Source organism: Rhynchophorus ferrugineus, unplaced genomic scaffold, assembly GCF_030347505.1.
Source record: "Rhynchophorus ferrugineus isolate W39M unplaced genomic scaffold, kcgeb_rfMv2 rfM3, whole genome shotgun sequence".
NCBI classification, from domain to species: domain Eukaryota; kingdom Metazoa; phylum Arthropoda; class Insecta; order Coleoptera; family Curculionidae; genus Rhynchophorus; species Rhynchophorus ferrugineus.
This window is the reverse complement of record NW_027472582.1, coordinates 72410917-72424571: the sequence shown is the minus strand read 5'-3', so window position 1 is coordinate 72424571 and position 13655 is coordinate 72410917. Positions and strand designations below refer to the sequence as shown.

The window sequence follows — 13655 nt, the reverse complement described above, 5'->3', positions numbered from 1 at the left end:
TTATAGATATTTTGCGTTCTCCAGTGAATCCTCGAATCTCCTTAGGAACTGCATCGATATATAACACGATTTAATCCAGTGTATATAACCTTCGCGATGATTGAACAGATCGTACTTGATAATTCGTGGAAACTGCTGTTTCCACTAAATTTCATTTGTGGTCAGAATTCCGATTTATATCTGCAAAGGGGAGAATATGCGCGCTACCCGCATGCTCCGTTTGACCTGAATAATAATTATATCGGGGGCCTCTCCAGCCTTTGACAGTATGAATGGGTTTCTTAACTGGACTGGAGGAATCGTCGTTTATCACCTGTAAGATATCGGCTTCATTTAAATTGCGTTACGCCTAATTAACTTGAAATTTAATTATAGTGCATTGTTATATTGGTTGAATTGCCACATATAGTTACAAAAATATCATTTTAATAAATAAAATTAAATAATAAGTTTTAATAATAATAAAAAAATTAACGTAAATCGAATTTAAAAAAAAATTAGAAATTTTTTAACGATTCAGCGCTTAGTTATACTTCATTATTTGTTTAATTTTATAAAATAATATACTCTACATGACTTCTGCAGTTGATTTGCCGCCACGTTTTTATTGTAATAACTACCGTTGGGAACTATCGACTGAAAACAGTCGAAACAGTACATAGTCAAAAAACTAGCAACTGAAATCTTTCTAAAACCACTGAAATAGTAATTACGGTTCGACTGTATTTTCCAATTCGTGATGTCAGACGAAGATGTACGAATCCTTTCCTGTATAAATTGCGAGAGAGAAAAGGACAGAGATAATTGCTTGGGGTAGTTAATTTTGTATGTGGTTATATTTTCCAACGGTAGTATAAACTAGACGGAGATGTATAAATTCCTTCACAAACTTTAAAAAATAAAAGGAAAAAAATAATTACTGATATAATAATAATAATACATAACATGCAATTTATAATTTAATTTTAAATGCAGTAGAATTACTTTTATATTTGAATGTTCAACGGTTCCAAAATAAGGTGTTGCGTGCCATTGTTGATGCTCCGTACTATATTTCTAATAAAGTGATACAACGCGATATTCCTCTAGAACCTATAACGAGTGTAATTCAACGTGTTTGTGTGAACTACTTCGAAAGAGTGTCAGTGCATCCCAATGTACTCGCTAATCAGCTAAATATGCGACGTGATAGTGAAGTGCGTAGACTAAAACGTTTAACACCATCTGATCTGATTACTGGACATATGTAGACTTTAGAATAAGCTTTAGAATAAGACTAATTAATTAAGATAATATTTTATACAGAAGATTGCTTAATGAAGTGATTTTCTACATGCCATGTATATATAATATAGACAGAAGAAATACTTATTGCCAATTGGGCAGATTGTGGACTCACGAAGAGTAATAAAAAAAATATATATTTGAATGTTCTGTGTATCTGTAAAAAGGAATGGTATTTTTCTATGTAATGGAATTTATATCCCACAAATGTTTTATTGTATTTTAGTATGTTAACTGCTGTTTTTAAATAGTATACTATAATAAATATAAACGATACAATAGAACTTAAACAAAACCTAAAAACTAAAGATAAACATAGAAAAAAAACTAATCCATGGCATAATTAAATATAACCTGAATGAAATGATGAAAATGCTTTAATTATTATTGAAAAGTCGAGGGAGTAATCGAAATATTACCTATTATTGATATAAAAACAGTCAAAAATCATAAAACTACATATATTACATATAAATCTACGTAAGCTTAAATTGGATACATTTTTATCAAGGTCGCAGCTATGACGACAGAGCCAGGACGTTCATCAGTTGAATGAAACAATATTCATGTGGTGATGGAGCCTCTGTTCATGTCTTTGGGCATAGTCTGATAACGTTATCGATAGTTTCTAACTTCAGGTCTTTATGCAAATTGTTGTTACAAATATATCATAGAGCATCAACAATACCTCGCAGTAACTTGTTTTGAAATCTTTGTATGATATTTACATTGCCTTGGCTGGTACAACACCAGAGTTGAACTTCTGAGTCCACACTGGTTGCAAGATTTATTGGTAGAGCAAAAGCTTATTATATATTGAGAGTCCTGAATATCTACCCAATAAGCCGTACATTTTTTGTACCTCAGCTTGAGTCCTTCACACCTTTTCCTTACATGTGGTTTCCAGTTGAGTTTAACTCCAAGTTAATTATTTTGCTTTTGAAATCATTGTGGATAAACTTGTTTTTATTCCTATTGATGCTATTTTTCTATCCAGCATTGTATTTCGGAAAAAGCTGTGTGTAAATTTTTGGCTGTTTTAGTGTTGTGATATACGACAACGTTGTTGAAAACGTAGTAAAAATATTTTTATTGAATGTAGGACTGGTCCCAATACCTGTGACACACTTGCTTGTATTGTACTAAAGTCAAAATTGGCATCTACTAGTTTGACTTTTGTTGTATCTGTTAGGTAAATATGATTCTAAGGTTTTTTGAATATTAGTGAGGGAGAAGCATCTTAATCTTATGCTATAAATACTCATGCCAAACTTTATTGAGAGCTTAAGCAACATTTAAAATTATTGGACAACAAATTTTATTTTCTTCCAGTGATTTTTCTGTGACTCTATGATTGATGTGATTCAATCATAGAGTCAAAATATCTTTCGCAATCCCATAGTTGCACACTATAGATTCACATTGGCTAATGTTTCATTTCTCCTTATCCGTACTCATTGAGTAATAACAAAATACCAACCACCAGTAACACCATTGTTGAATAGTGTAATTCAGTAAGTAATATTAAGAACGCTGGCTCAAGTCAATAAGCAAGTCGTTCTTAAAGATGTCAGTGACTCACGAAATTCGGGTTCGGGGTAGAGAAGTGTTTTGCAAGCAACAGAGACCCTGTGGTACGATTGGGATAGTCGTAGTCATCTACCGGGGTTTGTGGATGGGTAGGGATTTTATCAAGTTGTTATCGTGTTCTAAGGCACCTGGAGAGAACCTTACACTGAACGTGAGAACACGCCATTGCCTTTGCAGATGGAGTGCTCCATTTGGGCTGACCATTGCAACTTGCAGTCGAACTGGAGACCGAGGTATACTACTTTCTGGAACCAGGGTATAGGACTTTATTGATTTGGAGGCGATAAGCGTGGAACTCGTGGGCGCTGGCTAGTGGAACATCTTGCGGAAATCTGTTTACGAGAGGAGACTGCGTCACCGATCCTCAGTTGGAAGAACCTACCGTTCAAGTATGAATCACTCAGGGAGATTAGGTGATTCAGTAGACCAAGTTGGTTCGCTTTGAAGATCAGACCGTTGTACCATACTTGATCGAAAGCTTTGGAAACATTTAAAAGATATCTACAGCTATGTGACCTTTCCTTAATGCCTGGTGGATGGTTGCTGCTACGCGATCAGCTTGATGAAGGCTTAACTATTTGGCACGGAAACTGAATTGTTCATGTCGTGTTTAACCTCAGGATGGATTTGCTAAAGTTGACACGCTCTCAAAGTTGCTTGCTGGTGAGGTTTTTCAGATGGTTTACTGTGATACCATCTGGACCTGAAGCATTTTTCGAAGACAGACGTTTTATTGACAGCTGAAGGTATCTGGGAGAGGCTATGCTCTTCGGAAGATGCACTGATTGGAAGTTCTTCCTCTTCAGGGAGGGGATAGTGTCGTTTATGTTGGATAAAGTCTGTTGAAGTGGACCAGGAAGTCATTTGGTTCTCAAATGAATTAGCGAGGAGCTCGGCTTTTTCCAGATTTGTTAGATCGAAGTCCGTGGAGGAACCGACCTTTAGAGAGGGGATTGGGTTCGAAGTTTTCCGCATGATGCTTTGGTAGCACGCCAGAGGTCATAAACAGAAGTGGGGTTGCCTAGATTTTTAAGAAATGATTCCGTTTTCCTCTCGTTCCAGGGCAGGGGAACATCTGTACTGTATCTGATGATCAGCTTTTCTTGGAACCAATAATCTACCTATAAGAGTTTCTTCCATTTCCAAATAAACTATAGCTTAGACAGCTGCAATAAATATGTCAGAGAGGCCAAAAATATCCGCATAAATCTGTAACAAGGCAGATATTTTAAAAATGGTATTTCGGGAAACAAATATAAGATATTAATAACTATATTTAATAAATGTACTAATTTATCTCACCACCATCCCGAACAGTCATATTCTAGAAATCACCCACTATATTTAATCTTCTAAACTTAAAAATTTTTGACTCCGGTCCATTATTAATTATATTGATGCCGTACCAGACCGACACTAATTAATTTAAAACGTAACAAAAACCTTTTAAAATTCCGCAGGTCGATCGGCTTCCAAAGGACGTAACCGCTTCTGGCGGATTTATTCGAGCGACAGGGTCTCCTCGCCCGTGTATTTTCCTGCGAGAGAATTACCGTCTAGCTTTAGATACTTAATATTGTGCTGAGCTGATCTGGGCCTGCGACGGACGGTCTTTGCCCTATAGATCGGACCCTCCACACCTGGTAACAACGTTATAAATTTGAATCGTTCCCAAATTGTAATGCTTTTTGCTTAATAGAGAACGAAATTTCCCACTAAAATAATATAATAAGTCCGGCGAGCTAAAGGTTTGCTCAAGGGCATTTAGCAAATACCTATTGACAGGTTATTCAGGTGGTTAGGAGCTTCAAACCCTTCAAAAATACTTATGTATAGATAAGGAATGATGTCACTGAAGTCATGTGATATAAAATGTTAATGGTGAATGATGAAGGTAAATTTAATATGTTAAAACATGACAAACAGATTTTGTAAAGTGCTTGACGAAGTATTGCAGTTTTATGTGCGTATAAGTTTTTTTTTGTTTCATATACCTAATTATCACAAAGAAATTCAGTGCGAAGCTGAATACATTTTTTCGCTCTACACAGATTCTAAAAGTAGAAAATCAAAAATTCGTCATCAAAATATATATATAATTTATAGCTTTTATCCTATACTTACTCTGCACTATATAAAATTTAGTAGCCATACCAAATACATCTGATCGATGTATAATTTTCAATAAGGTTTTGATGTGTTTTACGAAATATGGGACACCTGATTGCAATTGTTCCATTATCACACTTCCGAACCCTGGTGAGTTGATACACTAATTTTGACGACCCTCCCACTTTTCCCCATCATTTTTGTAGTACGATTTGTCCTTTGCTTCAAATAGTTTTTTTAAGGATACAGAAATAACAAAATAATACGTAGCTATTCATTTTAGTTTAAAAAGTCTCTATATCAACGATAAAACGTGTTAAATTATATCAGTGGTAAAATGTATTTTTTTTGTTTCATATCAAATCATCGTTAATAGAACCATACAAGTTAGAAATTACAGCACCCAAATATTTAATTAAACTATTCATTACGTTGTTAATTATAAACAATGTTCTGTATAGGAACATATATATACGGATAATATTCATATTAATATTTTAAACTAACTGATATAATCATACAATAATATTTTTTGCATAATTGATAACAATTGAAAACTGGTTGCAATACCACGAAAATTATCCTTTATATTAATAATTAAATATTGAGCCGGCTTGGTTGGCGCAGTGGTTAAGGCAACAGGATGTTCCTCCTACTGTTACGGTAGATGGGGTTTCGATCTCTGCTGCAGTTTATGGAGTTGATGCAGTTTTATTGGATATATTTTAATATAAACATTAAGAGTAGGTGAATACAAAGAATAGCACTAAACAAACCAGGTGACGAATCAAGATCACCTTGACGTCTATTCGAGGAATAATCCTTATTCACTGTTAGGAAATATAGAATTTAAGTAATGTAAATATAACCCACGTATAGGTCTAATGGTGCTTGTGCAAGACAATGCTATCAATGAATACAACAAATGTATTCAGATAGAATAATCTCAAGTGTTTAAAAGTTTTAAAAAACTTTATTAAAAACGATACTTTATAGTAAAGAGACTTATTTCAAGTAAGATTCCTTAGGGATGCGCAGTTTATCCATAAGTATAAATAATAATTTAGAATACTACACAAACATGATTCCCCCCTCTCGGTTCCCGATGTCCCGAATGGCGTAAAACATTGTCATTGCCACTGCGTAATCGTCGCGAAAACGACAAGAATAATAAAAAGCGAAAGCCCAATTCCGGTGCCCCGGGAACATGGGGAACGGGGGAGGGAGAGGCTCGTCGCCCAGTCGTCGATAATTTAAAATTATCCGGTTATCAGATTTTCTTTTAATGCAAAGTAATCGGACACCGAGTAATAAAATCCTTCGCCGTTCCAATTTTGGCGAATTCGACTGCGGTCTGGCTATAAAGAAATTTCGCATTACAAAAGGACGATCGCTTTCCCTGAATTTTTATTAAAACTTTTTTTATCGGGTTTCATATTCTAGAAAATTGGCGGCGTATAATATAAAATATCGGTTCTTCTCGTAAATTTTCATCATGCGAAAGTAATCCAATAATATATAAATATATATATATATATATATATATATATATATATATATATATATATATATATATATATATATATATATATATATATATATATATATATATATATATATATATATATATATATATATATATATATATATATTATTTATTGAAACGTATGCTGAATACTGTCGAAACGATGGTAGTTTAACAGTAGTTTGTAAAGAAAAGTTTTGGTGTTTTTAAAATCGTCCTGAAGTTTAAACCAGGAAATGCAAACTGCACACTGCATCCAAGAAGAGAACTGAAAACGCAAGAGCTGGGTCATCGAGGCGAATTCCGACAATAAATTGTCTGGGTAAAGCAGAGCCATTTGTAAACTCGGTCTAAATTGTTTAAAAGGCGAGGCAGATAGTACCGGATACAAGAGAAATCGCCTAGATTCTTTTTCCCTCGAAAGTTGTTGATGATTTAGAAAAAAAACTGGTAGCTAAATATATTCGATATTGAATTTGTATTGATAAATACAGAGTTTACAGGCTCATAAAAATGAGAAACAATAATAGAAATATATTTTTCTTACTAGTAACAGCGATCTGAACCGTAAATAATCCATGGCATTCGGGAAAATGTATATCAATTTTGTGAATGCAGAATTATATGCATTTAACTACAAAATTATATTGAAAAACCAATGCAATAATTTCAAATATTTTATATTGGGTCAAAATAATCGGTTGAAACAACAAATTTGGTCTATAATTACTAATATATTTCCGCATTAGCTCAATGTTAATTAACGATTAGTATTTATAGGCAAATTAAAATTTCAATAAACAAATATGGCAGAATTTATATATTAGTTGTTGATAAATCTGGTTGATTTTATTTTATATTTATATTTTATATTTACTTTTGTGGTTTAATATTAATGATAACTATCAAGTAAATATTTTCATTATATTATTGATAAACGAAGTTATGATAAGAATAACTTTAAAATTTTAGCAGAAGAAAGAAAAAAAGTTTCGTAGGCCCCGGCGAGATTCGAACTCACGATCTCCTGTTTACTAGACAGGCGCTTTAACCAACTAAGCCACGGCGCCTTCGGTCTCAAAATTTTCATTACTGTAAATTAACCGGATGATTAAAATATTGCTTTTATTTAAACTTTTAATAGTTTGTTGTAATTTTTAATATATACATAAATATAAATAATACAAGTGGTCCAAACAATGTTATATTATTATCTATTATTATTATTAAAATAATTTACATTACATTCATTTAATATCGTGCAGTCTGTTAGGGCTGAACAATGTTGTAAACTGCTAACAGATGGGTTTATGTTTTTACCAGTAAATGTGCTTGAAATGGCCTTGAAGTATAGTATTCAGTTTTTACTTAACTAAATCGTTTATTTATTTAAATATGTGCTATTTAAGAATCGGTGTTATGGATCAAAAACAATTAGGAATACGATAACGATTATTTTCACATACTTTTAAACAGAAAACAGTGCGAATATAACAAAATTCGAGAATAAAAATAATCGGATTGATAACTTATCGGCTTAAGGACTGATAATAATTCATATGATATCTAAATGTTATTAAGATTTTTCTGCAAAAGTTGTATTAACTTTTAACTCATTTCAGATTTTGTAAGTAAATGAATTTCTTAAGAAACTACGAACCGAATATTATAAGAGTTAAGAGTTAAAGTCAAGAGTTAAAATGTTGTTAGGAATGTTCAAAATTATAAAATAGCTTTATAGAATTTTAATTCTTTATTGGTTGGTGAGTTGTTCGTTCCCACTTGGGGCATCAGTCATAGAAAACAAATTAAATTTGAGTTATCTGCAAGGGTGAAATCGAAGTGTGTAGTAAATAAGCAAAAAACGACGCAATTCTATTTAAAAATGTAAATGTTTTTATTGTTTTTGCAATATATATTTTAGATGAGAAATGCGGACCAAATATGTGGACTATACGAATGCGTAATTGAAGTAATGAAAATATGTAGTAGTTGCAATGAAACCAACTACATAATTTGCATGAATGGAACGTGCCGAACCAATAGAAGAAGTTATTAATTACTACTAGTAAATTTGTAAACATTTTCAAGCATTTAAAAACATGAAGATGTTTAACGAGTAATGTTATAAGATATATGACAATGTTGACTGATTTATTGTTTAAATTTTGTACCATTTATCTAATCAATAGTTAACTTAATAATTCTAAATAGATTTCTTTAACATACACTTCTAAATTGATTTTTTACAACCTAATTGGGTTCGTTATTATTTTAATGTACTAAAATATAATAAATACCAATTTCAAAATTGTTTTACTTATACATTCTCTTTCTTGATTATTGAAATTGAATGAAAATTAGATTTAGTTAAATGCCATTTAAAACAGATTGGTGAGTGTTAGGTTTGGACAAAAGGGGTTACTTGAAAAGTCCCCGGCCTGGCACATAGATGGCGCTACTAGAATTAAATCCATATATTTTTTAGTTAGCCCTAACCCTCAAAAGATGCATGTATAAATTTGACAGTTATCGGACCATTAGTTTGTGAATTATGGCATTTTTAGTGAAGCACCTTTTTTTGCGTGTGATGATAAAATATTACTTTTTGAAGGGAAAAATACAGTTGAAACAAAAACTTGGCTTGATGCCGAGTTTCCGGACACTGCCACAGGAAAATCAACCATCAAGGATTGGTATGCTAAGTTTAGTATACAAAAATGGTATCGAAAAGTTGGAGGGTCGCTATAATCAGTGTATCACTCTTGAAGCGAATTATGTTGAATAAAAAAAACTAATTTCGAAAAAGAAATTGTGTTTTACTATGGTAGGCAGGGGACTTTTCAATTGACCTGTTAGTTATTTCAATCTGTGCAACATTTATTAATTTAATTAATGTTAATACATCAAATACATTTCTGATCTTATATTTAAAATGCTGCGGAAACAAGTTTTAGTAACATATAATTTTTAAATTATTTTCTTTCTGTAATTTTGACCAAAGTATGGTCACTAGTACCAATATATAACGTTTAACTTTTGTGTCGGCCGTCAAATATACCTGTCACCCTCGTTACAGACCTGTCGCGTTATCGATTGTTCGTTATCGGAATTTTTACCTAGAAAGGCAAAAAATGGGAGCCGAAAATCCGAAACACCTTATCGCAGGTCGTGCCCGACCTAGGGTTCGGCTTAATTGACGCGAAACGGAGAATAGAGACAGTTATTCTTGACAAGTCATAAATGGAAAAGGCTTTTAATGCGAAAATTTACCTGTTTTCGCCCTTAGAATTCCTCGGAAGGGGCTAAATGTATTTTGCTTGTACCTATATTACGAGCTTCTCTTCAACAGTTCTGAACAGTATTCTCCAGAACTTCGAAGTGTTGTTCGTTACCATAACGTTCAAAATGTAAGTCTATTTTATTATTCATTTTCGTTAAATATTTAACTACCCGCCTTAACGTTAACTACACTTTGGTTGGCGGATTTCTTGCAGGCATTTACCTCGATTTCTTAATTTTTTTGTAAGTTATATTTTTTACTCTATTCTGTTTTCTTAGGAACTAAGAAATTATAATCAGAAAGATTAAATCCTTTCAGAGGAATTATTAATTATTCCCATTTTTTTTAAATTTAGGATTTGTCAATTTTTAATTAACAGTAATTATTTTAAATATTTCCATCTGTTTCGAGTCATTTTAATATTTGCAAAATATCTTCAAACTTATTCATAAATTTGTTTGTACACTTTGATTATGTTATATTATATATTATGTTATATTTCTAACTGCAGTATTTTTGTTAAGAATTTTAAAAATAACCAAAACATTTAAATAGTCTCAAGAAAATTATTAATTATTCCTAATGTTTTTTTTATTAGGATTTGTTTTCTCATTAAGAATAATATAATAATAATTTTAAATATATTCAGTTGATATATTCATAAAATATCTTCAAGCTTCCTTACAAATTTGTTAAATATTTAAACATTCACTTTAAAATTATCTATACTTGGTTTTTGGAATTGTTTTAGATATTTATATCAATTATTTTTGATCCCTACATTATTCTAACATATTCAACTAGAAAGGTTAAATATTTTTAAGTTATATTTTTTACTCTATTCAGTTTTCTTAACAATTAAGAAATTATAACCAGAAAGATTAAATCCTTTCAGAGGAATTATTAATTATTCCCATTTTTTTAATTTAGGATTTGTCAATTTTTAATTAACAGTAATTATTTTAAATATTTCCATCTGTTTCGAGTCATTTTAATATTTGCAAAATATCTTCAAACTTATTCATAAATTTGTTTGTACACTTTGATTATGTTATATTATATATTATGTTATATTTCTAACTGCAGTATTTTTGTTAAGAATTTTAAAAATAACCAAAACATTTAAATAGTCTCAAGAAAATTATTAATTATTCCTAATGTTTTTTTTATTAGGATTTGTTTTCTCATTAAGAATAATATAATAATAATTTTAAATATATTCAGTTGATATATTCATAAAATATCTTCAAGCTTCCTTACAAATTTGTTAAATATTTAAACATTCACTTTAAAATTATCTATACTTGGTTTTTGGAATTGTTTTAGATATTTATATCAATTATTTTTGATCCCTACATTATTCTAACATATTCAACTAGAAAGGTTAAATATTTTTAAGTTATATTTTTTACTCTATTCAGTTTTCTTAACAATTAAGAAATTATAACCAGAAAGATTAAATCCTTTCAGAGGAATTATTAATTATTCCCATTTTTTTTTAATTTAGGATTTGTCAATTTTTAATTAACAGTAATTATTTTAAATATTTCCATCTGTTTCGAGTCATTTTAATATTTGCAAAATATCTTCAAACTTATTCATAAATTTGTTTGTACACTTTGATTATGTTATATTATATATTATGTTATATTTCTAACTGCAGTATTTTTGTTAAGAATTTTAAAAATAACCAAAACATTTAAATAGTCTCAAGAAAATTATTAATTATTCCTAATTTTTTTTTTTATTAGGATTTGTTTTCTCATTAAGAATAATATAATAATAATTTTAAATATATTCAGTTGATATATTCATAAAATATCTTCAAGCTTCCTTACAAATTTGTTAAATATCTAAACATTCACTTTAAAATTATCTATACTTGGTTTTTGAAATTGTTTTAGATATTTATATGAATTATTTTCAATATCTACATTATTCTAACATATTCAGCTAGAAAAGTTAAATATTTTTAAGTTATATTTTTTACTCTATTCTGTTTTCTTAACAATTAAGAAATTATAACCAGAAAGATTAAATCCTTTCAGAGGAATTATTAATTATTCCCATTTTTTTTTAATTTAGGATTTGTCAATTTTTAATTAACAGTAATTATTTTAAATATTTCCATCTGTTTCGAGTCATTTTAATATTTGCAAAATATCTTCAAACTTATTCATAAATTTGTTTGTACACTTTGATTATGTTATATTATATATTATGTTATATTTCTAACTGCAGTATTTTTGTTAAGAATTTTAAAAATAACCAAAACATTTAAATAGTCTCAAGAAAATTATTAATTATTCCTAATGTTTTTTTTATTAGGATTTGTTTTCTCATTAAGAATAATATAATAATAATTTTAAATATATTCAGTTGATATATTCATAAAATATCTTCAAGCTTCCTTACAAATTTGTTAAATATTTAAACATTCACTTTAAAATTATCTATACTTGGTTTTTGGAATTGTTTTAGATATTTATATCAATTATTTTTGATCCCTACATTATTCTAACATATTCAACTAGAAAGGTTAAATATTTTTAAGTTATATTTTTTACTCTATTCTGTTTTCTTAACAATTAAGAAATTATAACCAGAAAGATTAAATCCTTTCAGAGGAATTATTAATTATTCCCATTTTTTTTTAAATTTAGGATTTGTAAATTTTCTAATTAGCAGTGGTTATTTTAAATATTTCCTGCTGTTTCGAGTCATTCTAATATTTGTAAAATCTCTTCAAACTTATTCATAAATTTGTTAAATATTGGCCTTGGAGTTAATTATACTTTGGTTATATTATATTATATATTATGTTATATTTCTAACTGCAGTATTTTTGTTAAGAATTTTAAAAATAACCAAAGCATTTAAATAGTCTCAAGAAAATATTAATTATTCCTAATGTTTTTTATTAGGATTTGTTTTCTCATTAAGAATAATATAATAATAATTTTAAATATATTCAGTTGATATATTCATAAAATATCTTCAAGCTTCCTTACAAATTTGTTAAATATTTAAACATTCACTTTAAAATTATCTATACTTGGTTTTTGGAATTGTTTTAGATATTTATATGAATTATTTTCAATATCTACATTATTCTAACATATTCAGCTAGAAAAGTTAAATATTTTTAAGTTATATTTTTTACTCTATTCTGTTTTCTTAACAATTAAGAAATTATAACCAGAAAGATTAAATCCTTTCAGAGGAATTATTAATTATTCCCATTTTTTTAAACTTAGGAATTATAAATTTTCTAATTAGCAGTGGTTATTTTAAATATTTCCTGCTGTTTCGAGTCATTCTAATATTTGTAAAATCTCTTCAAACTTATTCGTAAATTTGTCAAATATTGGCCTTGGAGTTAATTATACTTTGGTTATGTTACATTATATATTATATTATTTTTCTAACTGAAGTATTTTTCGTCAAGAATTTTAAAAATAACCAAAACATTTAAATAGTCTCAAGAAAATTATTAATTATTCCTAATGTTTTTTTATTAGGATTTGTTTTTTTATTAAGAATAATATAATTATAATTTTAAATATGTTCAGTTGATATATTTACAAAATATCTTCAAGCTTCCTCATAAATTTGCTAAATATTTAAACATTCACTTTAAAATTATCTATACTTGGTTTTTGGAATTGTTTTAGATATTTATATCAATTATTTTTAATCCCTTCATTATTCTAACATATTCAACTAGAAAGGTTAAATATTTTTAAGTTATATTTTTTACTCTATTCTGTTTTCTTAACAATTAAGAAATTATAACCAGAAAGATTAAATTCTTTCAGAGGAATTTTTAATTATTCCCATTTTTTTTTTAAATTTAGGATTCGT

At 29.1% G+C, this 13655-nt stretch overlaps 1 long non-coding RNA gene and 1 other non-coding gene across 2 annotated transcripts in view; both read right to left on the bottom strand.

The window, feature by feature from the left end:
- LOC143192342 (uncharacterized) overlaps positions 1–13655 on the bottom strand; it is a 200243-nt gene that overhangs the window by 105824 nt on the left and 80764 nt on the right. The window lies entirely within an intron of this gene.
- TRNAT-AGU (transfer RNA threonine (anticodon AGU)) lies at positions 7505–7578 on the bottom strand. The gene has a single exon. It is a non-coding gene; the product is annotated as a tRNA-Thr (tRNA).